We start from the raw sequence: 13,994 nt of genomic DNA, 5'->3' as shown, positions 1-13,994 counted from the left end.
GTTTTAAATATTAAAAATACAAGAAAAAGAAAAATATATCTATATTTTTAAGTTTAGTTAATTTAAAAAGTTTATTTTTTTTATTTATTGTGAAAAAGTTAAAAAAAAGTAATAAGTTATATTTATATTTTATATATATTAAAAACAAAAAAATAAAAAAAAATAAAAAACACTGAACCTGCATAGAATTCGACCTGCACCTCAGCTGAATCTGTATCATCCGCACTCGCGGTACTCTTTGCCAGCTGGGATCCGCACTCGCGGAGGTCTCTGACAACTGCAACCTTAGACAGCATTAATTACGTATTAGGGTTTAAATTTAATTATTATTATTATTATTATTAATTAACCTAATTAGGGTTTATGTTTAATATTAATTAGTTTTAGTTTAATTAAATTTTTATTTTTAATTATTAATTAGTTTTATTACTTATAGAATTAATACTTTTATAAAATAATAATACAAAAATAATATTTTTATAAAAATTGTATTTTTACAACTTTAAGTTTTACTTTTAAAATTTCGTACCTTTTTAATCGTTTATTCGTGATATTTATATTTTTCGTTCGTAACTTGTTTTAAGTTATCGTTTTTTGTCTTAGTTATTTTTATTTCTAGATTTTTAGGATTTGCCGTAAAATCCCTTAAGTGCTTTTTCTTTAGACTAAGATTTAGATGCTTTAGAATTTTGCGACGCCGTTTTATAAATTTTAGTACTTTTTAAGTTATTACCGTTTTGGATATAGTATTCCTCTTAAGCTTTAATACTTTTAGACGCAACTTTTAATTCTTAGTTTTTAGATTTTTAAGTTTCGGTGCGCTACGTTCTTTTTATTATTTTTCGACCTTTTATTTTTCGACATTTTTCGACGTACTCTTTTTCTTTCTTATTTCTCGACGCTCTAGTTTTTAGGACATATAATTTTCTATTTCTTCTTTAAAATTTCTTTAAACGAAAAATTATTTTAAGTGGTTAAATTGATAGACATCCTAAATTTTCTGGTTCGTAGTAATAGTTGGATTTGTTAGTGGCAAGTTGTGGGCTTCCGATTTAAAGGGTCCTGGCTACCTGCTGCATCTATTGGCTATTCGAAACGTGGGCAAAATCAAAAAAGTCTATTAATTTGATAACTTATATAATTTTTATCTTTTATAACTAATAGAATATTCGGTGAATGCACCGAGCAAAACGTTCACCACCTTTTGTACGTTCACCACCTGTAACTCGATCAAGACATCTAGCCAATATTGTCGCCGTTGATTTTTCTTTAGAATCGTCATCTAGTCGACCAAGTACTCCAATTTAAATTTACGATAATCCATTTTTTGAACCCGACTTCACAATTGAGAACCCGGAGGATATTCAGGGACAATTCAGAGATCCTGAACCATTAATCTTCCCTCCGGAACCACCAATCATTCAAATAGAGATTGTATATGAACAACCCATTAAATCAGAATCCTCTAGTGATTCAGATTCAACAAATTCAATCATGGAAAATCTGGAACCTCTAAGTATGGAAGACCGAATGAGAGCTAAACGCACTGGCCAAGGTCACGCAATTACTCAACCAGACATTAATGTGCCAGATTATGAAATCAAAGGACAAATCCTACACATGGTAACTAATCAATGCCAATTTAGTGATGCACCGAAGGAAGATCCAAATGAACATCTTCGTACCTTTAATAGGATCTGTACTTTATCTAAAATTCGAGAAGTTGAGGATGAATAGATATATCTCATGTTATTTCACTGGACTTTAAAGGGAGAAGCCAAAGATTTGTTAGAATCGTTACCTGAAGGGGCGATTGATACATGGGATGTTTTAGTTGAAAAATTTCTTAAACAATTCTTTTCGGCATCTAAAGTCGTAAGACTTCAAGGAGAAATAGTTACGTTCACGCAAAAGCCAAATGAAACTCTATATGAAGCGTGGACAAGATTTGGAAAGTTATTGAGAGGATGTCCGCAACATGGTTTAGACACTTGTCAAATAGTACAAATATTCTACCAAGGATGCCACATCACTACAAGAAAAGATATCGATATAGCAGCTGGTGGTTCCATTATGAAGAAAACCGCAACTGACGCTTACAAACTTATTGATAACACTGCTTCCCACTCACATGAGTGGCATCAAGAAAAAGATATCATTAGATCATCTAAAGCAGCTAGAGCCAATTCTAGCCACGACTTCGATTCCATTTCTGCTAAGATAGATGCTATCGAGAGATGAATGGAAAAGATGACTAAAGATATTCACTCAATACGAATTAGTTGTGAGCAGTGTGGAGGACCACATTTGATAAAAGATTGTCTCAGTATTGAACAAACAATGGAACAAAGAGAGAATGTTTCATACATGAACCAAAGGCCTGGAAATAATTATCAGAATAATTATCAACCGCCAAGACCAATCTACAATCAAAATCAGAATTATAACCGAAATGTTCCATACAACAATCAACAAGGTCCTAGCAATCAGCAAGTATCTAATAATACTCACAATCAACAAAGACCTATTTTTCAAAACAAACCACCACAAACCGATGATAAAAAGCCAAATTTAGAAGATATGATGTCGAAGCTAGTTGAATCTCAAACGCAGTTTTTCACATCTCAGAAACAAACCAATGAACAAAATGCTCAAGCATTTAGAAATCAACAAGCTTCTATTCAAAATTTGGAACAAGAAGTAAGTAACCTAGCAAGGTTAATAGGTGAAAGAAAACCGGGAACTCTACCTAGTGATACAAATGCTAACCCCAGGAATGAAACAGCTAAAGCCATTACCACAAGAAGTGGTATTACACTTAAACCACCTGAAATGCCTGTAATTTCTGATGACTCTATTCCTACTCCACAAGAACCACAACCTGAGCAAGATAAGGAAACAGAAACGGTAGTTGAAAAGGTTAATGAAGATAACACAATTAAGGCTAAACCTTATGTTAAACCATACCAACCACCACTTCCTTACCCGAGTAAAATGAAAAAAGAAAGACTTGAAGCTGAGCAATCCAAATTCTTGGATATGTTTAAACAAATAAATGTCAATCTTCCTTTCATTGATGTAATTTCAGGAATGCCTAGATATGCTAAATTTCTGAAAGATCTAATCACAAATAGAAAGAAAATAGAAGAACTCTCGGATGTTACTATGAATGCTAATTGTTCTGTAGTGCTGTTGAATAAGATACCAGAAAAATTATCAGATCCAGGAAGTTTCACGATTCCATGTTTTCTGGGTAGTCTTAGTTCAATAGAAGCATTGACAGACTTAGGTGCTAGTATAAATCTAACGCCGTATTCACTATACGCTAAACTAGACCTTGGAGAATTGAAACTAATACGAATAAGCATACAACTAGCCGATCGATCAGTAAAATATCCTAGAGGGATAATGGAGAACATGCTAGTTAAAGTTGGTACTTTAGTATTTCCAGTAGATTTTGTTATTCTGGATATGGAAGAAGATTCTCGAGTTCCTCTCATATTAGGAAGACCATTCTTAAACACGACCAAAGCAATAATAGACGTGTTCGGTAAGAAACTTACCTTAAGTATAGAGGACGAGAGTGTTAGTTTTTTAGTTGATAGAGCCATGCAACAACCGCAATCTACAGATGATACATGTTATTATATTCAAACTATAGATTCACATACAGAATTGTTATAAGAATTTCCAGAATTACAAGGAACATGAGAATGTTCTTTAGGAGAAGGAACTGAACCAATTGATGAAACTAAAATGTTAGCTACACTTATGGCTAATGGATATGAACCAACAACAGAAGAAATTCAAATGCTAAAAGAAGAAGACAGATATCGATATAAATCATCGATAGAAGAACCACCGACATTAGAGTTAAAGCCACTTCCAAACCATTTGGAATATGCTTATTTACATGGTGAATCTGAATTACCTGTAATAATATCGTCTTCTCTTACTGAAAATGAAAAATCTCAACTCATTTCTGTGCTAAAAGCTCATAAACCAGCTATTGCATGGAAAATTCATGACATTAAAGGAATAAGTCCTTCGTATTGCACACATAAAATCCTTATGGAAGAAGGTCATAAAACGTATGTGCAACGCCAACGAAGACTAAATCCAAATATGCAAGATGTTGTTAAGAAAGAAATTATTAAACTGCTAGATACAGGTTTAATTTATCCAATTTTTGATATTCCATGGGTAAGCCCAGTTCAATGTGAACCTAAGAAGGGTGTCATGACTGTCATCACAAATGAGAAAAATGAGCTTATTCCTACTAGGACTGTAACAGGATGGCGTGTTTGTATTGATTATAGAAAATTAAATGACGCCACCAGAAAAGATCACTTTCCCTTACTTTTCATTGATCAAATGTTGGAAAGATTAGCCGGAAATAGTTACTATTGTTTTCTTGATGGTTTTTCCGGATACTTTCAAATTCCAATAGCACCCGAGGACCAAGAGAAAACCACATTCACTTGCCCTTATGGTACTTTTTCTTATAAACTCATGCCATTTGGACTTTGCAACGCCCCTGCAACCTTTCAAAGGTGCATGATGTCAATTTTTCATGATATGATAGAAGAATGCATGGAAGTTTGCATGGATGACTTTTCAGTCTTCGGTGATACATTTGAATCATGTCTAGTTAATCTTGAACGAATGCTTATTAGATACGAACAATCAAATCTAGTTCTTAATTGGGAGAAATGCCATTTCATGGTTAAAGAAAGCATCGTTCTTGGTCATAAAATTTCAAAAGAAGGAATTGAAGTGGATAGAGCTAAAGTAGATGTAATTGCTAAACTTCCACATCCCACCAATGTTAGAGGAGTTAGGAGTTTTCTAGGGCATGCCGGTTTTTACCGACGTTTCATAAAAGATTTTTATAAAATTGCCACTCCTATGAATAAGTTCCTAGAAAAGGATGCTTCATTCATCTTTTCAGATGAATGCATAAAATCTTTTAATATTCTTAAAGAAAAACTCAATAATGCACCGATCATGATAACTCCAAATTGGAATCTACCGTTTGAACTCATGTGCGATGCAAGTGATTTTGCAATGGGAGCCGTTTTAGGACAAAGGATTGAAAAACAATTTCAACCTATTTATTATATTAGTAAGACGTTACAAGGAGCACAAACAAATTACACAACTACTGAAAAAGAACTCCTTGCTATTGTCTTTGCTTTTGACAAATTTTGTTCATCTCTCGTTCTAGCTAAAACGGTGGTCTATACTGACCATTCTGCTCTTAGATACCTATTTTCGAAGCAAGATGCCAAACCAAGATTAATCCGTTGGATCTTACTCTTACAAGAGTTCGATATTGAAATACGAGATAAAAAGGGAGCAGTAAATCTCGCCGCTGATCATCTTTCTCGTCTTGAAAATCCCGAATTAGAAGTTCTAAATGAATCCGCCATACAAGACAACTTTCCTGATGAATATCTATTGAAGATAGATTATAATGAAATTCCATGGTTTGCAGACTATGCAAACTACTTAGTATGTGGATTCCTTGAAAAAGGATTATCGTACCAAAAACGAAAGAAATTCTTTAGTGATATAAAACACTATTTCTGGGAAGATCCACATTTGTTTAAAAGTTGTCCCAATGGAATAATACGCCGATGTGTATTCGGAGATGAAGCTAGTCAAATCTTAAATCATTGTCACACAGGACCAACAGGAGGGCATTATGGGCCTCAACTCACAGCAAGAAAAGTTTACGACGCTGGATTCTATTGGTCTACAATTTTCAAAGACGCACAACTTCTTTGCAAATCCTGTGATACTTGTCAAAGGGCCAGAAAAATAAGTCAACGTGACGAAATGCCACAAAATGTCATTCAAGTATGTGAAGTATTTGACATTTGGGGTATTGACTTTATGGGTGCATTTCCAAAATCTCATAATAATCTCTACATTCTCGTTGCCATTGATTATGTATCTAAATGGGCGGAAGCACAAGCTCTCCCAACTAACGATGCACGAGTTGTACTCAACTTTTGAAAACGTCTTTTTGCTAGGTTCGGAACACCGAAAGCTATAATAAGTGATCGGGGTACTCATTTCTGTATTAATCAACTTGAGAAAGTTCTCAAAAGATATGGAGTAACTCATAAAATCTCATCCGCTTATCATCCACAAACAAGTGGACAAGTTGAAAATACCAACCGAACTTTAAAACGTATTCTAGAGAAAACCGTAGGATCAAATCCGTAGGAATGGTCCATGAAATTAGAGGATGCACTCTGGGCTTTTAGAACAGCCTACAAAACTCCAATTGGAACCACACCTTTTAGACTCGTTTACGGAAAAGCATGTCATCTTCCAGTAGAAATTGAGTACAAAACATTTTGGACTTTGAAGACATGTAATCTTGATTTACATGAAGCCGGACGTCTACGGTTAAGTCAATTAAACGAATTAGAAGAATTAAGACATGAAGCATATGAAAATTCGTTAATCTATAAGGAAAGAACGAAGAAATGAAATGATAAAAGAATCAGAAGTTCAAAAGAATTCAAAGAAGGCGACAGAGTTCTTCTTTTCAATTCACGATTCAAGCTATTTCCTGGAAAATTGAAATCAAGATGGTCTGGACCATTCATAGTCAAAAGAGTTTTCCCGTACGGAATAGTAGAGTTAATAAATTTAAATGGGATTGAATTTAAGGTTAATGGTCACAGAGTTAAACATTACATAGATAGTCCGATGAAAGTTGACAAGGAAGTTAATCACAATTTCGACACCACAGCTAATTAAGTGTGGGAAGGTTCGAATCTTTTTAGGGTAATATGTATTTCTGTTAGAGTTAGATATTCTGTTTTCGTGTAGTTTTCGAGAATGGAATCCGAATGGTGTTTCCCTAGCAGACCCTAAAGAACTAGTCTTCTCCCCCCGTTCTGAATTTTTATTTTTTTAGGTTTTACGAGATGAAGAATTCCTTTGATCTGAACCATGGTCTAATGCTACATGCTTTGATTACTAAACATAATAATGACACACTCCCGAGTGACCTAGTGTCAGTAATAAGAGCCAAATTGGACGGAGTAAGAAAAGAACTCAGGAACGATCATAATAAGTTACATTTTGGCAAAGGAAAATCAAAATCCACAGCGAAAAGAAGAGCACGACACCTTGAAAGATGTCACAGATGCGGAAAATGGTCACACGAAGGAAAATGCTCGACGAAATCAGACATACTCCAATACCGAGTTCGTTACTTTATGCAGAAAAGGACCGTTCATATGTTTAGAAGAAAAATCGTTGAATGCTCGAGGTTACGCCTATGTAGCTATGGAAAACCAATTAGTCTGACTATCTTATGAGTGGGCTAAAGCAGGTTACTGAGAATTCTATCTCACAGGTAAGTATGTACAGTTTTTATTTTTATTTTTTTTGCTTTTAACCTTTTGATATTAAATGCTAAATTGTTCGCTATAAAGTATTAAATTGGTATTCAATAAAATTAGGTTCTGCAACCGAAATTATTGATATCATACAAAAATTTATTACATCACTGCAAAATTTACCGTTTATTTTTAAGGTTAAAATATCTTTAATCAATCAACTTAAAATATTTCAAAAATTCGTCAGGAGTAAAACTAGGTTATAGAACTGAAATTACTTTACCAAAAAGAGGGGCGTATATTTTTGATAATATTTGATTGATTAAAGTGGGATAAAAGACCAAAAAGATTTTTAATTTTAATTTTTACTATGTTTTTATAATTAATATTAAATTATTATTGTAAACTTTTTAAATTCAATATATTTAAGTTTGTAAATATTTAAAAAAAAAATTTTAGTATTTTTAATATAAGTTTGTATGTTTAAAAAAAAATATAATATAAATTTGGTGTGAATTTTTAATTTTATGCATTTAAATTTAAGTTTGGTGTGAATTTAAAAACAAAAATTTACTTTATTTCACTAAGTTAAAAATATGATTTTTAAAATTCGTCGTGAGTTGAAAACTAGGTCGTTGAACCGAAATTGCTTTACCCGAGGGCGGGACGAGAAATTTTATTATCATTATTTTTAATCTAATTGATTTAAAATATGCCAAAAACATTAAAAACCCAAAAATCTTTGCTTTTAAAACAACGCTTTAAAATGACGAATTTTTAAAAAATTTTGTCGAGGGATGGACTAGGTCAACGTACCAAAACAACCTCGTCCTAAATAAAAAGGAAAACAAAATTTTAAATTAATCAAGTAATTGTTTTATTAATAAAGGTTTTATATATATAAAAAAGGGAAAAACCGCACTCGCGGTACTTTGTGGGTACCCACATCTACACTCACGGAGGTAGCAAAACCCAGCTGGGTTAACTGGTCGAACAGACCAGTCCCCAACACCCACACCATTTTTTTCTGCGAAAAACACACACAAAACGCTCTCAATTTCGCGATTTTTCACCGATAAACATCAAATTTTTTGCTAAAATCATGTTTAGAAGGATCTTACTAAGAAGTTTCTCAAGGAGATCTGTAATTTCTATACCTAAACACTCTTTAATTCGAATTATTAGTGTTCTTGAACAAAAATATACCTAATTTAATTTTGATGATTTCTAGTGTAATTGTGCTTAAATTGATTGTATATTATGCTTGTATAACCTAGATTGATGCTATTTAACATGATTAGAAGCCTTAAACTTCAAATTTTGAGTAATCTAGGGTTTGTGTTCTTGAGCAAAATTGGGGCTTTTTGATATAAACGGGTTATGGCCGAATTTTGTTGTTAATTTATACTAAATTGAGTAGTGTAACATTTTTGGGTTGCTAAATGATCAAAACTTTGATCCTAAACATGATTTTCAAGTATTAAAGTAGACTTTTTGAATAAAAAAATGCATGAACTCAATTTAATTGATATGAAGGCAATTTGGAACTTGTTTAATTGCTAGTAATATTTATTTTGACATGTTATTTGAGATAAAAGCTAAAGAACATTGTATACATTCTCATATATGTTCATTTGTAAAAGTGTAGAATTGTTAATATTATGAAAATGTATATAAAGTTTAATATGGATTAAACATGTCATTATGATTGTTTTGAGTTATGATTTTGCTAACACTAATGCATATTTGGATGCACAAAAATTGTGTTTAATGTGTTTTGCAGACTGAAAGGGGTGAATCTTCATCCGCATCTCAGGCTCACAATGCTCCTCCTGAGAATGCATAACAACAGGAAATTAACGACCAATATAGACAAGATCTACGGCATCAATTCATTTCATATTCAAATATAGAATTGGCAGATTTACATCCTAATTTAAGGTTTGATCGACATTGGATAGATTATCCAAAATACCAGAGGAACTTGCACACACTTCAGTCTAATGTTGTTGAAGTACCTAGAGTAATAGATTGGGAACCGTTAGAAACAGTCGGATTGGCCGGTCCAATCAGAGAATTACTTACACAAAGGTATGGTAATTCTACTTTTACTGATTGGGAACGTTTGTTTAATATACGTAGGCGTGTATATAGAGAATGGTGTGTGGAATTATTATGTAGTGTTGAAATAAATGAGCGGGTATCTACCTTAACCGATCGTATTTTTATTAGATTTTTATTAGGAGGTGTGATGCGCCATATGTCTCTACTAGACATGGCTCAGGCTTTGTGCATATATACGCATGAGGAACTAGCATCTACTGATTGTCAAGGGTTGATACTTAATGGTAGGAGGACTGATGAAAATTTTGATATGAATGAAATATGGAGTAGAATGACTAAGCATAACCGATTTCGTGGGGGGAATAACTCTTATACTGATATTGATAGAGCTGAGCTAAGAGTAATCCATAGGTTCTTAGCAAACTCGATTACACAGCGAGGTAAAAACAAAGAGAAAGTAAATGAGAATGATTTATTTTATCTCATGTGTATTCGAGACCCACAGAGTGCTGTGAGTATACCTTATTGTATGGGTTATTATTTATCATCTATAGTTAAGAGTATACGGCCTAATGGTATAATAGGAGGTGGTATCTTTGTTACTTTAATTGCTGAGTATATCGGTGTCGATAGAAATCGGGGGGGGGGGGATTAATAATTGCAGCACCAGAACCCCGTGATCCAATTGGTTTGAAAGTATATCATGGTGCTAAGGTTTTCAAGAAACGACATAAGCTGCAGCACCATATGATGGCCCGCATCCACAGGTCGAAAGAGATCAGCAGCAAGGTAACGCGGGAGGGGGGAATGAGATGACAGAAATGCAACTTTTTATGGCTCATCATGAATATGAAATGGCTAGACAACGAGCATTTCAAGATTGGCAATATCATCAAAACCAAATCATAAGTCATCGTGCACACATAAATGCAAACTACATTGCTACTTCAATGCCCGTATTTCCTCCCTGGACTATAAAGACCCGACCACTGTACCCTACATATGACCCAACTCAAGCATTCTACAGTACATACGGCTATGAATGGGATCCCTACTGGCACAATCCTTATCAACCCTAATTTTCTTTATGCTTATTTTTATTTATTTGGTAACTTGTAATTTTATACTTTTAATATTTCTTTTGATACTTTAATAGTTTTTATAATTTTCTAACTTTTCTTATTAGATTTTTAATAATTTTTGAATGTAGGGTGATATACCCAACTTTAAAAATATGTATATATATGTTTGTAGTTTATCTCATGTACAAAACAGGGTAAAACAGCGCATTTTCAAAGACTGGCATTAAGTTCAGCAAAAGCTACTAATTTTGACGACGAAACGAAAAAAAAATGTGATGTAACAACTGGAAGGAATGAACAAATGATGTGCACCATTTATCATTCAAAAAACAAACGCCAATATATTTGGAAACTTTGGTAAAATTTAATCATTTTTCTACGCTAATCACCCTCAATAATTTAAATTGTTACTGATTTCTTGCAAATGAGGGCATTGCAAGATCTTAAGTGTGGGAAGGGGTTACATTCTTTCAGATTTTTAAAATTTTTTGACTTAAACACTTGGTTACTATTAAAAATACTAGTAATGCAGTAGTTGTATTAGAATCTAGTGCTCTCTGATAATAAAGAACAACCCTTGTCTTATATACTGACTACCCAATTCTAGTAAAATTTTTCAAAATTTTCAAATAAATGAATTCAAAATCATGTTTATACATATTTATGAACGATAAAACTAGGTGTTAACACCGAAATTATTGTTACCTCGGAAAGGACATAAATTGAGAAACAACCCAAAATGTTAGAATTCATTTAAAATGGAATAGAGGACAATAAAAAGATAAAGAAAAGAAAATAAAAGCCAAGTGTGGAAAAAATTTACCAAGTTCTTTAAAACATATATCACATATTTTGTACAAAGATACTTTTGTTTTGGACAAAATTAACCATTTTACCCGGAAGATTGTAATATATTTGAAAGAAAGATGGATCTACATGATGAATCAATTCCATCATTAAAAGGAAGTAAAGTCTTCCGAAAAAGACACGTGCTTCTTGATTTAGGTCAGGAAGTTGTCGTCCAGACCAGTTGTAGAGTCTACGAAAAACCTTGAAAAGTTTTCTCGAAAATCAGCTGGAAATCTACGGACCTCAGCATCAAATAGGGTCACCAAGTGGTCAGACTTATCCTAATCATGAGAGGATCTGTCTCGTAAAATGGGGAGGGTGCAGTGCAAATTAGCTTGATAAGACTAATGAATCAGATCCCCAGAAGGGATAATCTCCTTAAAGATCAAAAATCAGCTTTTAAGACCGATATTACTCAATCCTAGAGATTAACCTTAAAGATTGAGAATTCAAACTCATCGAATTCGATGATATCTAAACTCGAGCTTGAACGAGAAAATATTTTGATCAAAATTACAAACCGATTTGTTTTCTGAAAACCCATTTTTAATGCGTTCGTTACCATTGAACGTAAAATCCTAGAAATTCACCTGGAATTCATTAGGTCACCTGAACCAAATCGGGTGTCAACCGTAAGAACGGTGGTTGCATAGCATGGTTAAAGACAGGACCTTGTGCCAGACCGAAAAACTATAGGGTGATCTTTACTATTGCTCCTACAAAGGATAGTAATTGCATCCGACATGATATAGACCATAATTAAAAGCATGTCAGGGGACCTTTTACTTTACAGTTGCTTGTTCAATGCTTTTCTTTACAACCGGACGGTAGTTTACCGAAAGGTAATATACGGAGCAAGTATACTGGACGTGTTGCTTTCCCAATACAAGGTTAGCAAGTGGGTGACACAAAACCATAAGTTTTGAGCTAAAATTTTCAAATCTGAAACCCACCAAACCCACAAAAACATTTTGCAAACACCGGTGAAGGGTTATTCCTGAAAACTTATCTAGGGTAAAAACTAGATTGAATTTTCAAAAGATCAAATGTTTTCATAAAGATCCAATTTCCTTAAGGATCTAAATTTTCATAGCCATATGGGACCGTAAACCACAACGTTACTACCATTGTTCATACCGCCGTATAGAATTCACTGATGTACAAAGTGTGAAGAATAAAGAAGTGATTCTAGTATTTTTATTTCAAGACTATATTGCTTGAGGACAAGCAACGCTCAAGTGTGGGAATATTTGATAATGCTAAAAACGAACATATATTTCATAGCATTATCCCTCAAGAAAGACAAGCTTTTAGTTGCAATTGTTCTATTTACAAGTGATATTCGTTTAAATAATAAAAGATGAAGACAAAAGACAGATTCGACGATTTGAAGATGCAACGGACCAAAAATTACAAGTTAACTATGCATAAGAATAAAATATAATATATAATTAATTATATATATATTATTATATAATATAATTTTACGCAGCCCACGTTTTGGATCTAATATGTGAGCTGGTTTTCAGACATCCGCACTTGCAGTACTTTTGTGAAGGATACATCCACACTCGCGGAGCTCTACAGTACAACGTGAGCCTATAAAAGCCATCGAATTCTGCACGAATTTTACACACCTTTTTCTAATTCATTCTCTCTATCTCACTTATATATATATATATATATATATATATATATATATATATATATATATATATATATATATATGTATATATATATATTATAATTTTAATTTTAATTTTAATTTTAATTTTAAATTCTAATAATAAGGGTATATTAGCGAATGTTGTAAGGGTGTAAGTCGAAATTCTGTCCGTGTAACGCTACACTATTATTAATAATTGTAAGTTATGTTCAACCTTTTTAAATTAATGTCTCGTAGCTAAGTTATTATTCTGCTTATTTAAAATTGGGTAATTGGGCTTTGTACTATAATTGGGGTTTGGACAAAAGAACGACACTTGTAGAAATTAGACTATGGGCTATTAATGGGCTTTATATTTGTTTAATTAAATGATAGTTTGTTAATTTAATATAAAGACTTACAATTGGACGTACCTATAAATAACCATATACACTCGATCAGACACGATGGGCGGGATATTTATAAGTACTAATAATCGTTCATTTAACCGGACACGGGAATGAATTAATAGTTAATGGACTTATTAAAACAGGGGTGAATTATATACAAGGACACTTGGTGTAATTATAGTTTAAGACCCCAATTAGTTGGAATATTTGACTTCAGATATAAGGATAATTTGACGAGGACACTCGCACTTTATATTTATGACTGATAGACTGTTATGGACAAAACCCAGACGGACATATTGAATAATCCAGGACAAAGGACAATTAACCCATGGGAATAAACTAAAATCAACACGTCAAACATCATGATTACGGAAGTTTAAATAAGCATAATTCCTTTATTTCATATTTAATTGCATTTTTAATTATCGCACTTTTATTTAATGTCATTTCATATTTAATTGCACTTTTAATTATCGTACTTTTTAATTATCGCAATTTTATTTTATCGCATTTAATTTATTGCACTTTAATTATTGTCATTTACTTTACGCTTTAAATTAAGTCTTTTATATATTTA

This window comes from Rutidosis leptorrhynchoides, chromosome 2 (genome assembly GCF_046630445.1).
Source record: "Rutidosis leptorrhynchoides isolate AG116_Rl617_1_P2 chromosome 2, CSIRO_AGI_Rlap_v1, whole genome shotgun sequence".
NCBI classification, from domain to species: domain Eukaryota; kingdom Viridiplantae; phylum Streptophyta; class Magnoliopsida; order Asterales; family Asteraceae; genus Rutidosis; species Rutidosis leptorrhynchoides.
This window is presented reverse-complemented; position numbering follows the sequence as displayed.